Genomic DNA, 12,723 nt, shown 5'->3' with positions numbered 1-12,723 from the left:
GTGTGTTTTTATGATATTCACATTTTTCTTGCAGAAATTCTTGTGCTTGATGGTCAACTTGTTAGATATTAGATACAAAATATACTTTACAGAAAAAAAAAAACCTTTTGCGCATAATCTGCCAGTTTAAATGGAATGTAATTAGCGCGTAGCTCTCAGGGCAGTTCTTTGCACTGGGGGCAGTTTCACCATAATAGTGAAACAACACTTCAATGATGAAGTCGATATTACATCATTTGCACTGCACTGGTACTATCACTGCATTTATCAACCACGAAAAGGAGTTGCTGTTCTCTTGGAGCATAACGCCTGTGGTACTTACAGGAGGCAGAGATTACAAACACACACTGAATGCAGCAAGAAGAACCTGAGAACCAACATTTTTTCTAAAAAAACTCACAAAACAAAAAAAAAAAAAAAAAGAAAAAGCAACCCTCAAACTTTGACAAGTAAACACATTGCAGAATTTGGAGACTAGTAGAGTGAAATAATTCATCCTGGCAAATTATTTGCCTAGCTCCGCTATTTGCTCAGGAGCGCATTGTCAATGCTTACATAGTAAAGAAATCTAACTGGCTTCAAACAAGACAGAAATCTTATTTTATTGATTTCACAGAACACATTGGGGTATAGTGGTTAGTAGTGAATAGCATCACAATGAAAAACTGTGCAATTACTTGGCAGCTAGGTTTCTTATTCAACAGTTATCACTATTTCACAACCAGAAGGTAAACTATATTAGAAAACAAGATACTATTACACCCTTGATCTCATTCCTCATACATATGTTACTAGAACCCCAGCAAAAGGACACGTCTATTTATGTTAAGATCATGCTCACTCATAAAGTTAATGTAACTATACAGTTTCAGAGTGTATAGTTACCGTGAACCTCCACTCATTTCAGCATATGTACAAACACTGCATAGACAGTGTAATTGTAACGGTGGAAACCATCTGTTAAGAGTCCTGAAGGCACAGGATTTTTCTTTAGGCGTAGAGGCGGTAGCTTCCCTCACTCAGCCTGTGAGCAGAACTTTTTTTTTTTTCTGAAAGCATTATATCTAAGGCAGAAAAGCCAAGGAAACCATGTCCATCCATTCCCAGATTTCCACCAAGTGCTCTGTAGAGATTACCACTGCAGCAGATATGCCATCCACATAGGTCTGGACTGATCCTTACCAAAGCATCTCCTACACAAGCACAGCAACCTCTGCACACTGTGTTTGAGATTGAAAACACAGCTAAAGATTTGCAGTGCCTCATACATCAGTTGCCTGACATAAAAAGATCTGCCTGATTTTAAGGCTGCCTTCGTTCCTTGTTTTGGATATTAAGCCTTTTTAAGGGTCTTGGATTCAGTATCTATAATCAAGGGTGACTGCTGAAAATCTTGGCGTATGGTCTCTGGCTAGAGTATAACTATTGCTACTCAAAGGCTTGAGAGTGCCTCACAAAATCTCTGAGTGCTACAGTCCCCCAAACTGGACAGATTCAATCAATTAACTGACATTCTGATATCAAGATGATTCATATCTAGGCAGATATACGGTTAAGATCACTATGTGGGCCAACCCTCGTCAGCTCATTCGTCTGGCAGTCAGTAGGACTTTTCTGAATAAGGTGAGCAGATTTTGGCCTCATGGTAAAGAACACGGTCACCAGCTGTGTGCATTCAGTTTAAATATTCAGCCAATCTTTCAGTGAAGATTCATTTGTCATGTCCCTTGGCACTTTCCAGTCTAATTATTGAAGGCTATACATCCCTTCCCCCCAGTCTATTGTTTTGAAAGTGATAGCATACAGCTCAATCTAAATAAAGAAAAATCATAAGATTATCTCAATTGCAAATACTTGCAGAAATTGGCAGAATTTTCCATTCCAAGCCTGCACTTCTGTAGATCAGGGAATAAGAGATAATGGCCTCAGGCCTACACAGAAGATGTATCGAACAGACAGCTTTTGCTCTCTAGCGGACAGTGCTGAAGTCCACCTGAAGACAAAATTGGGAATACCCTGTTGGCTCTCATGACAGAACAGCTTGGAAGATGTACACGCCTCAGTAGAGATATTCCTTCCAGGGTAGTTGGAGGAAAGGTATTTCTCACATTGCTCATGCTTTTTATTCTCAAATATACACTATGGTATTTTGCCACTCCACAGCATCTTTCAGCAAGCTATACTTTTAAACTCCCTTCGCCTATGACCTTCTAAAAAACCAAGCAAACAAACAGAAACCCCAGCACAAGCTGTCATCTTACTTATACAGCAATATTATGATCCAGGTTTTCTACAGATTTTTCACCAAAATGAGTCATGAGCATCCCCATTTTACAGGTGGGAAATTGAGGCTGGGCAAAGAGACAGGTGAGCAAACATACATCCCCCAAGGTCATATCTTAAACTGTTGATGAGTTGGAAATGCATCCTTTCCCTCAACACATGAAATGACAGTCCTTTCCAAACAATTCTACATGTGCAAAGGGGATAAAATACCTATAAGAAAATTTGTTCTACTGGTGAGGTTCCCAGGGGGGTTGAATGACAGAGCGTACAACACCTTGACAGTGTCTATTTAAACAAAGGAAGCACATTGTACATGTCTCAGACATTTCTCCATAGAGTTCAAGGCAGCAAAGGTCACTGTATACTGTACCTTTAAATAAAGTAACAAAATAAAGGGGAGAAACCTAAACCAGAGCCTGCCAGTGGTGATGAGAGAGGGCTCTGTAGGTAGCTGTCTCTTGCCATCTAGTGGACAAATACATATGCCGAGATCAGAGCAGGAAGCAGAGTCCCCTTCTCAAGAAAATTCAGTATCTTTCTTTTTGGTTTATCTCTGAACTCCTGTTCCACTACGATATTAGCTGCTTGTTGTTTGCTTTTAAGAGAAAGAGAATTTTTTCTTGTTGACCACAAAATGCAGTGAAAGAACAACTTGGATCAAATGTAGAGTTCCTTTAATTAGTTTGAAAGACAGGCTGAAAGGAAGAAGGGGGAAGGGGTGAAAGAGAAGGGGAAAGCAGATTTTGTGCCAAATGGCAAACAAAGGGTTTGCTTTGCAATTTCATGGATCAAGCAGTGGTCAAGGGGTGAAAACCCTAACTAAAAAAATTTAAATGGCACTGAATTAACATACATTGGAAAGCCAGCTAAAAGTTTTCTTTTGTCATTAACAGTTGTGATTCAAGTCACCTTCTGGCTCTTCCTCTGCTGTTACCATTTATCCAGTGTTTAGTGTAATTTATGTAATGCCAAGCCATGGGACTATGTTGACTAATTCTGTAAAATAGGAGCTTTTTATGCCTGGCAGCCCTTTTTCAGTCACCAGTTCACAAGAGCAAACAGCAAGAGAGGGAAGCGGGAACTCTGCCTGTAGGAGTTGTTATTCCTAATCCCACCCTTTGAGATTTATGCGTATTGGCTTAGATCACAAGATCAGACCAGCTCAGAAGTCTGCCAATAAAAACAGCTAATACATTTACATCACTTGCCAAATAATCTAGAAAAAGTATCCCTGCCTCAGTTTCCCCACAGAAGAAATTGCAACTGGTACCTTGACCTTAATTTATTAAACCCTTTAAACTTTTCAAGTGCAGAGTCCTACTAAAAGCTAATTATTAACATGCTATATTTTGTAAAGATCCTCTAAACTTTGGTGCCAACATGAGGTCAAGGAGATGATAATATCAATGATAGTATCCATATTAGAAAAATAAGGAATGAGGAAGACCTAAGGAAGATGCCACAAGTCAGGCACTGATAAAAGTCCAACAGAGACTCATTCGTATTTAGGCAGTCAAAGAAGGGACCCCCCCAAAGCCATAGGCCATTTTTGACAACTTGGGTCAATCACATAGAAACCCAGCTGCAATGGGTATGTTTTCAAGTGCATGCAAGGGAGAACAAGGAGAATATCCATGTTAATGTCAAATCAAGCCGGAATCCATACACAACATAGCTCTAAGCAGAAATTTTAACTCTTTCTCAAAAACAGGGGGGCTAACACAGTTACATGCCCAAGTCTGGAACATTACCATATAGATGTAAAGATATACTAAAGTTAGTATATGCACTGCCTGGGAATATCTGTCCCACATACCCACACTCAGAACAAAAATGCACAGAACTCCTGCATCTCACCTGGCAGTACTAACTAGGGCTCGCTCATATGGCTTATTTGGTACTCCTAAAGCACTTCTGGCATAAGAACAGGAAAGTCCTTCCTAAGGGCATCACTACCCTCAGTTGACATGCTGGGAACACACAGTACAATATCAGTTACAGAAAAATCTTCATTTGAAATGACCAGATCACTACCACTATTAGCCAAATATCAAACACCCACAGATCTCTGAGAAGCAGCACATTGATGTTTAACACCGTTTGTCCTTTAAAGAGAATGTCAGTTAAGTAAATTAATGTCCAATGGACAGTATTTAAGGAGCAGGGAAAATGTTTTCCCATTATATTATGTCCCCAGGCAATGGAGATGATAATTTTCTACCCTACTAGGAAGGGCATCACACTGTTAAATTTTGACACATTAGTTTTGGGTTATGTGCTTTACTAGTCCCACATGGTAACTAAAACTTCTACGTTATTTGACTGCAAAACAAATCAGAAACAGTTCTGAGTATACAGTGGGACAGACTGAGAGAACAGCGATTACTCCTTCTTCATTGCCTCAAAATGGCTTACACAGGAACATCCTTGCTTACCTTAGTGCCTTACTCTGCAAATATGCCATCAGGTTCAAAGGGAGTACTCACCAAATAACATGCTATTCAGCAGAATCTGATTTTTATTCACCTTCCTTTGCTACCTGGCCTTTCAACTAGCTGAAAGCATCTGAGAAAGCCTGGTCCAACAGATAAAACACCAAAGCAGAAGTCTAAGGTGTTCTTTTCTTGGCTTTTCTGTATGATCTTAGGAAAAAAAGAAATGCAACATTCTTTGTGTTTCCCATGTCTTTCATAATATTTCTTGAGGTTCTAAGCTGTTTGAGGAAGAAATGCTTCTTATTGTACATACAAAATAACACTTTTCTTCTTCAAATGCAGACTGATTAAGAGGCAAAGAACTACCCTGAAGAAGCCAACTGTAGAACTGGAAATGGAAAAATGGCCTTGCTGTAATACAGCTGAATGTGTTCCACGGAGAAACTTGGGCTAATAGCTTAGATGAACTTGCTGCAGTAACTGGAATAAATAACCAAAATCCTCATTCATACTCGTTTGTCTATGCTGGTACTATTTGTGTGGCAACCTAGGTTCTAACTTCTGTAAAGGGCTCCTGACTTCAGTGTAGTTCTTGGTTTTACCGCAGAGATCCCCAAATTCACAAAGCAGCTGTTGAACCGATGTAGTTTTCAGCTCACCATATTAAGATAAACCAACACTGATTTTGGATTATGCTAATACCTAAGATTAGACAGTTTTTAAAAGGGAATTGTTATAGCTATTTCAGCTTAAATTCATCAGTCTGAATCCTTACTTTGCCAGAACAGACTGGATTCCTGGCACGCTTATTTCCATGTAATTTAAGTGTCCAGGAAGATTTTCAGTTGGTAAATCAGCAAGGTTTTCACTATTCCCCCAGAGCTTGGGGAGTTTGGTTACCCTCAGTCTAAGCTGACACAGGAACAGGAACCCAGCTGCACAGCATCTCAAGGGAATGGACCAGTAAAGTTACACATCCTAAGGGAACTGGTTTTTGGTGACCCTAGCAAGTTCCTTGTTAATAATGCATTAAAAAAAAAATAAATATATATATATATATATATAGGGGTCAAATGCACAACCGGATCCATCAGCATCAAATGAAACAGCCCTCTCTAATCAGGTAGCTCCATTTACATCACTGCAGGATATAAACCTCAAACCTTTTACCCAGGTTTTGCACACACCAAACAGCACTTCAGCAGTGGATGGTGGCAGTAAGTTCCACCAGTTGACTTTCTACATGCTGGGAAGTACAAGAACTCTAATAAGTAAACTACTGTGGCAAGATCTCCAGCTTCTTCAGATGTCCTGATAAATATCCAAACGATTAGGCAGTTCTCCAAACTTATGCTGAATTACAAACCTTTTCAAGACCTGCTCCATTTTTATTCCTCAAAATTCCATCTAATTTGGACAGTTAGGCATTTAAGGCTTTTTTTAAAAGAGCAAAGTGAGTGAAAGGAAGGGGGAACAAAAAGTTAGCAACCCACCCTACCATATTTATTCTGGTTTGTATCATTTAAAAAATCAGCTCTAAAAGGCTGAGTGGAGCTCACCCGACGTTTTTTAATGTACTGTAATTTCTCAGGAAAACGCTTTGTGAAAAGTAAGCAATATATCCTAGCGTATAAGTATGTAACCATAGTTTCCCCCACCATGCAAAACATCTGTGACCTTGCACAGAGGTCATCACTGCAGTAGTGTTTCTCTTTACTTTTAAAGAAATGTCAGGCCATTTTTTATACAAGACTTATGACAGGGTGCTGTTTATTGTATCACAAAGCCACTATAACTCCAGCACAAGGAAACTGCTATTATTTGGAGAGTATATATCTTTCTGACTAGCAGTAAAGATGAAAATAAGAAGGATCCTTTTCAGAGAGTAAAAGACAGAGTCTCCCTTAATGACACCAGCATCTTCTTCTTGACTGAAAACTGAACCATTACTGGACCGCTCAGTCAGATTAAGGCTCAAATTTTATGCTGGGATTTTCTGTTAGGTCACACGGTGTTTGTGCTCATCTTCCACGGAAAATGGTGTCGAATTCCCAATTTTTTGAAGTCTCTTGTGTCCATACAATCACTTTGGCCACCAGACTTAAAATTTCACCTCCCTTCAGCAGAGATATGCTTCCCTCCCCACACCATTTTACGTTGAATCAAATTTTTTGTTTCATGTGGAAAGTGCTGGAGAAAATGCCAAGGATAATTTGAGGCAGAATAAAAATAATTCCCAGTCACCTCTATTTCCTTTTTACCTTTGTCATGAAAAATTGCTTGTGGCTTTTTCTGGTAGCTCTGCTCAGTGCTGAATGAGTACACTGTGGGAGCACCAGGCTGTGAGGGCTGCATCTTTTAAATCAGGAGTCTAACTGCGAGCCTAACTAGTTGTGTTCATTGAAGGTCCCTCGGTACTTTTTGCAAGACTAACCTCTGTATCCTGGCCAAATTCCAGCTCAAGTAATTACAATCTACTTTCCCAAACACCCTTCTTCTTTCCCTGCAGCACTTTCAATTGCATATGAAATTATTCTATTATCTAATTATAATAGTGCCCACAGATTCCTGTCAAGCTTGGGGATTCTGTGAGGTGCTATGGAGAGAACAGATGCATACAGAGTCTCTGGTTTCCCAGCAGCATATTGTGCAAGCGTTGAGACCTGCGACTACCTCACCATGACTCTGAAAGGCCAGACTGAGAACAGGGTTCAATTTGAAATACAATACAGTAAATTAGTATAAGAAAGAGAAGTGAAAGAAAGAAATATGTAAGCTTAAGAAAGCAAGCAAAAGATAGACGGGTCCCCGCTGGTGGTGTTTTAGGCTGGCTGTGTGCTATTTAATCAGCACCACCCCCCGCAGTAGTTGAAAACAAAGCTGCTTAGTGTACATCTATACTGTTTAACAAAGCACTGTACAGGAATGTCCCAGCTAGCACCACACATGCTGGAAGAGCCACCCAAAGTTCCATCATGTAACAGGTCTGTCCTGTAAGAGGAGTATCCATGCTTGCTATAAATCACAGATACATCGCTTCTGATTCAGCCATAAGCGCCTGGTGTAATCTGTACTCCACGCACTTCATACAGAGCAGATTATGCAGGTATCAGCGTGCTTTGCCCATGCTCCAAACAGACCATATGCCAAGCACTGCTAATACAGTTCTGAGTTCAAGCTAGGAAGGGTTGCCAAGAGGCAGGATACATCAGGTTGGTCTTAACACCATGTGAACGTAATCACATGCCTAGCTGCTTCACTGAATTATGAAGCCTTTGATTTCTAGAGTGAAGGGGGAGGTGGATTGGAAGGAATTACCTTTCCTCATCACATATTTGCACAAACAAGCAGTAGTGAAGGCATTAAATGGGAAAGACTAGAATGTTTAAGAACTCCATTCCCATTTAAGCAGCCAGATTTTAAAAACTGAGCAAACACAAATGGAAAAATGCATAAAGAGTTTGAAATATCTTTTTCAGCATATGCAATGAAGTCAACTGCTCACACATATTACATGGCTTAAATTCAGAGAGATGAATCTCTCTGTATGGAATTACATGGGACAGTAAGTTTTTTTCCTGAACATTTTGGGAAATTATCTTTGAGATGAACAGAACTGATCACAGAACATTCATTCACTACAAATTGCATCCCAGCACCCAGTAACGTGAAAAGCAGAGTAAAATAAAGCAATCAGAAAAATGTCATCAGCTCTTTTGAAATGTTTGTTTGTGGTTTATTGCCATTAATTGGAAAAAAAGTATTTGTGGTTCTTTGGGGAGAAGAATTACTTGTTCCCTTTTTTCCTGCTATCCATCATAAGTCTGATATTTATGTAAGAGCTTTGAAGGCATTACAGTTTAGATTGTTGTTGCCTTTGTACCTTTAAGCATAGGTTTTGAAGTGTGTTTCCTTATAATACTATAACTTAACTTCAACATTTTTAAATGAAAATGGCAGCAGGATGCAGCCAGCATATGCTACGTAGTCCACAGAGGGCAATTACTAATTTCCCAGTGGATACCTTTTCTTATGGTGACTGGCAGTGAGGTTTTTGGTTTGCTTATTATTATTATTATTACCAACAAACTGTTAGCTCTAGTGATCTTGCTCAAACTTGTAACTATTGAGCAGGCTTGTAGCTAAACAATGAAATGGTACAGGAAAGAAACAAATACGAAGTTTTCCGGAAGTGTCTTGTACTGACCTAATTTGTCTTCTGCTGAAGATAATACTGGACATGAGGACAATGAAACTCCAGTAATAATAGCACCATCAGTGCTAATGGAAACATTTCAACAATGAATTTCCAAAAGCACCTTGAAGATTTTCCCTAAAAATGTAAATCATCAGTACAGGCCAAACTCAATGGACGAATTTCACATCTGATCACAGACTCTGACAATCTGTCAACTTGGACTAGGAAAAAACATGCACAATGGTGAAGCAAATACATAACTGCAGGTCTACAATAATGGAACTAACTATACTTTAGTCCAAAGTTGACATTCTGATTTTGGTTCTTACCTCAAAAAGGTCAAGTGCGGAGATGAATTTTTTTGCTTGTTCCAAACATAAACTGTCCAGTCCTCTGTAGCTAGATATTCAGCAGATAGCAGTGGGATACAAATATCATGCAGATAGTACCAAGATCCACGCTTTTTTTTTAAAAAACAAAACAAAAACAACCAAAAAAGAAAGAAAGAAAGAAAGATCAACCAACTTGTTTTAAATGAAGTGTGAACAGGTCAATGACTCTACAACACCAACCTGCTGTTACCCAAAGCACTACCCCACTTGGTGCATTTCTAACGACTTCTCACCTGCAGGCAACAGAAAAATACCAACAGAATTTCTGCCTTTTTCTAGGATGAAGCCTGAACTCTGCAGAGAAATCCACATGGGTGGATCCTTGTATCTATTTAGAGCCCCCTTAATTTTAACAAACAGTGAGATAAAATAAACCACTTTTGCAGAATCACCCAGAACTTTTTTTTCCTTGTAAAGCTGCTCTTGAAAAGAGTAACTGCAAAAGAGGTCCAGGTTCAAATACTGCATGCTAGTATAGTGATAAATAAAAAAACCAGGGAAGTTTCATAGACTACTGAACATGTGTCATCAGAGCTGGGAGAGAAGTTACATGTTACCGATACCAGCCAAAGAATTGGTGGGAATAAAGATTTGATTCTCATAATACTTGGACAAGTCTTTATTTAAAAAAAAAAAAAAAAAAAAAAAGTATTCCATTAACTGCATCGTTTCTAAGTGGCCTCTTATCATACTTGAGGCTGAAGTAGTTACTGAAGAAAGATCAAGGGTTAAGCTGCACACTGCACAATAGCACAAGACTTTAAAAGAAATAATAAAGAAAAGCTTCATCCAATTTTTTTTCCAAATTAAATCAAGAACATTCATAATTAGTTTTTACACTGGAGACATCTAGTGGGAAATGAAAGAACTGAAAGAGCCATAAGCTGCATTCGCCCTTTCATTAATATTTGCTCCCAAATGCAGGTCAAATAAATCTATCTCACAGTTTGAAATGAGTAGCTTTAAAACTGATGTATTACTTTCTGCTCGGATTTATGCCACCCATTTTGGATAATTACTCCCAATGCTTTTTCCCTATTGTATTCAAAGCTTCTTCATAAGAACGAAACGAAGTTGGGTTCCTTGAGATCTCTTCTGCTTTTAATAACTTTTCGTTCCCCTCCACCCCTCCCCATCCTCAAAGATTACTTCCACCTTTGCAATTTAAGGCAACTAGATTTGTGCTGGCAGACACCTTGCACTCATTTATGTACGTGTTTTGTTCCCTGCTATGATAAATTGTACTGTCCAGGCACACAGTAAAAGACCATCCTGCCCTGCACGCAAGGCCCTGATCCTGTGAAAACGTACCCATGTGCTTGAGTTTATACACTGAATAAATTTACTGAAGCACATGTGTAAGCCCTATTCTCACAAGATTTACGCACATCAATAGGGTTACGCACTGTGCATGAAGTTAAGCACGTGTTTAAGTCATTATAAAACTAGGAATGAAACAGGCAAAGGGTAAAAAGGAAAACTGATGCACAGAAAGGTGAATTAACTCACCCTATGTCATGGTAGTCACGTCCACATGGCACAATGCAACAACTGTCCAGAGATGCCTGAACTAGTTCTAAAAACTGTGCTGTTACAAGAAGCAGTTTAGTCCCACCAGCATGCCACTCTGCTCAGGCTAATATATCTACTGGGCAGAAGGGCTAATTAGTCTGAGCAAAGCATTATGCCAATGCAGCTCTACAGCTTTTAGAAGCTAAGCTAAAACATGTATCACTGAACAGCATCACATTATGCTTTTTAAGAGTTCCCAGAGAAAGCCAGTAGGGACACAACTACATCTTCAGCACTTCTACTTAGTGTTTTAGGTTTTGGCTATTTTGCTACATCAGTATAATTGGGGGCAAGCCATTCTGCTGAAATCCACTGCAGGAGGGTGTCTGTACGTCAGTGCAATGCAAGAAAATGGAAGGGAAGCACCTACGAACTTTATTTGAAACATTTTGCTGTAGAGAGAAACAAAGGTAAGAAGTGGACCACTGCAAGAAAATGCAACACAACTTTGCACCTTACTCAGGGTGTGGTGCTGCAAACACCACCAGAAAATGTGTCCTCATGAGTTCTCTAGGCCCACGCAAAAGAACAAAAACACCCACAGAAGTCCTTCCTCACAGATCTGGGAGCAACACCAAGGCCTTCAAGGCTGATCCATCAGAGATTTCTACGTTTCAATTTAATTACAAGTCAACATGGGAAATAAAGCCACCTCTACTGTCTCTCCTTTGATTTCTGTAGGCTTTTAGATGTTTCATCAATATTGTACAGTGACGTAGTTAAATCATCCTCTTTCCACAAAAGGCAGTTCCTGTTTATTAGTATCTGGCTCCTGCATATGTAGAGAATTAAGGACAGGTACGTGCTGCCTCCTGTTTACAGGCTATATGTGGAGTTAAAAATCCCATAACATTGGATCAGGTTAGTGCTTAACCTTTTATTTCATTATTTTCACTTCCTAGATACATAATTGCTTAGTTATGGCAATTTTTTCCATAAAAAAGTTGATCTTCATAAGATGTGTATCTGCTTGCTTCCCTCTCCCTCAAAATCCCAAGTACCCAAGTGTCTTAAATCTGAAATAATAGGCCCATTTGCAGCTGGGGATTTGCAGCACAAAAGATGGAGGAGGGGATGGAAAGACAAGATGGTTGCTTGAATTCAGCTTACCTCAGACCCAGCAGTGGGCAGAGAAAATAGTATTACCTAATTTTCTCAGGTCTTATGCTAAAACCCAAACCAAAACCAGGCTTGTTTTGCTATTTTACAGACAACAAGCACCACAGAAGCAAAAACATACCCTTGAAGGCCTTCAAAGCTCAAATTCATGTTTGAAATTAATTCAAAGTCCAATGTCATGTTTGGCTTATACCTTTGTTGACCACACACCCCAATACCCTGCTGTCCTAATTGCGAGCTGACTGGAATGAGACCTTGGACTGAAACTTGGGGAGAATCTGAAAGTGGGCTTGGTGGCTTGCTCTGGAAGGAGACAGCTTCCAGCAGAAGAGACTGTGAACCCAAGGGGAATTAAACTGGGACTGCAACTGGAGCAAAATCCCTGGAGATGAGTCCAGGTACTACTGAGAGACATCCCATAGCTTATCATGGCTGCAGGTAGAATCCAATAACATTTTGCACTGGAGTTTTTCCACTGCACTGGAAGCAAAACTTCATAGTTCCTCTACAACATTCCAAGGAAATAAGCCTAGGCAGCCTGGTGAAACCAAATGGAACTTGAAGCAGGATAAGGATAACCCTGCTCTTAGAGGTGGGGTCCTTTTTTATTTCAGGCCTTATTTAGCCAGGAAAATCACTTCAAGGAACAGATTTCATGAAAAGCCCAAGAGCCACACCATTCAGACAACTTCTAGCAGCCACTGAGCAGAACCATTGTGGG

This window comes from Grus americana, chromosome 26 (genome assembly GCF_028858705.1).
Source record: "Grus americana isolate bGruAme1 chromosome 26, bGruAme1.mat, whole genome shotgun sequence".
NCBI classification, from domain to species: Eukaryota; Metazoa; Chordata; class Aves; order Gruiformes; family Gruidae; genus Grus; species Grus americana.
Note: the sequence above shows the minus strand (reverse complement) of the source record.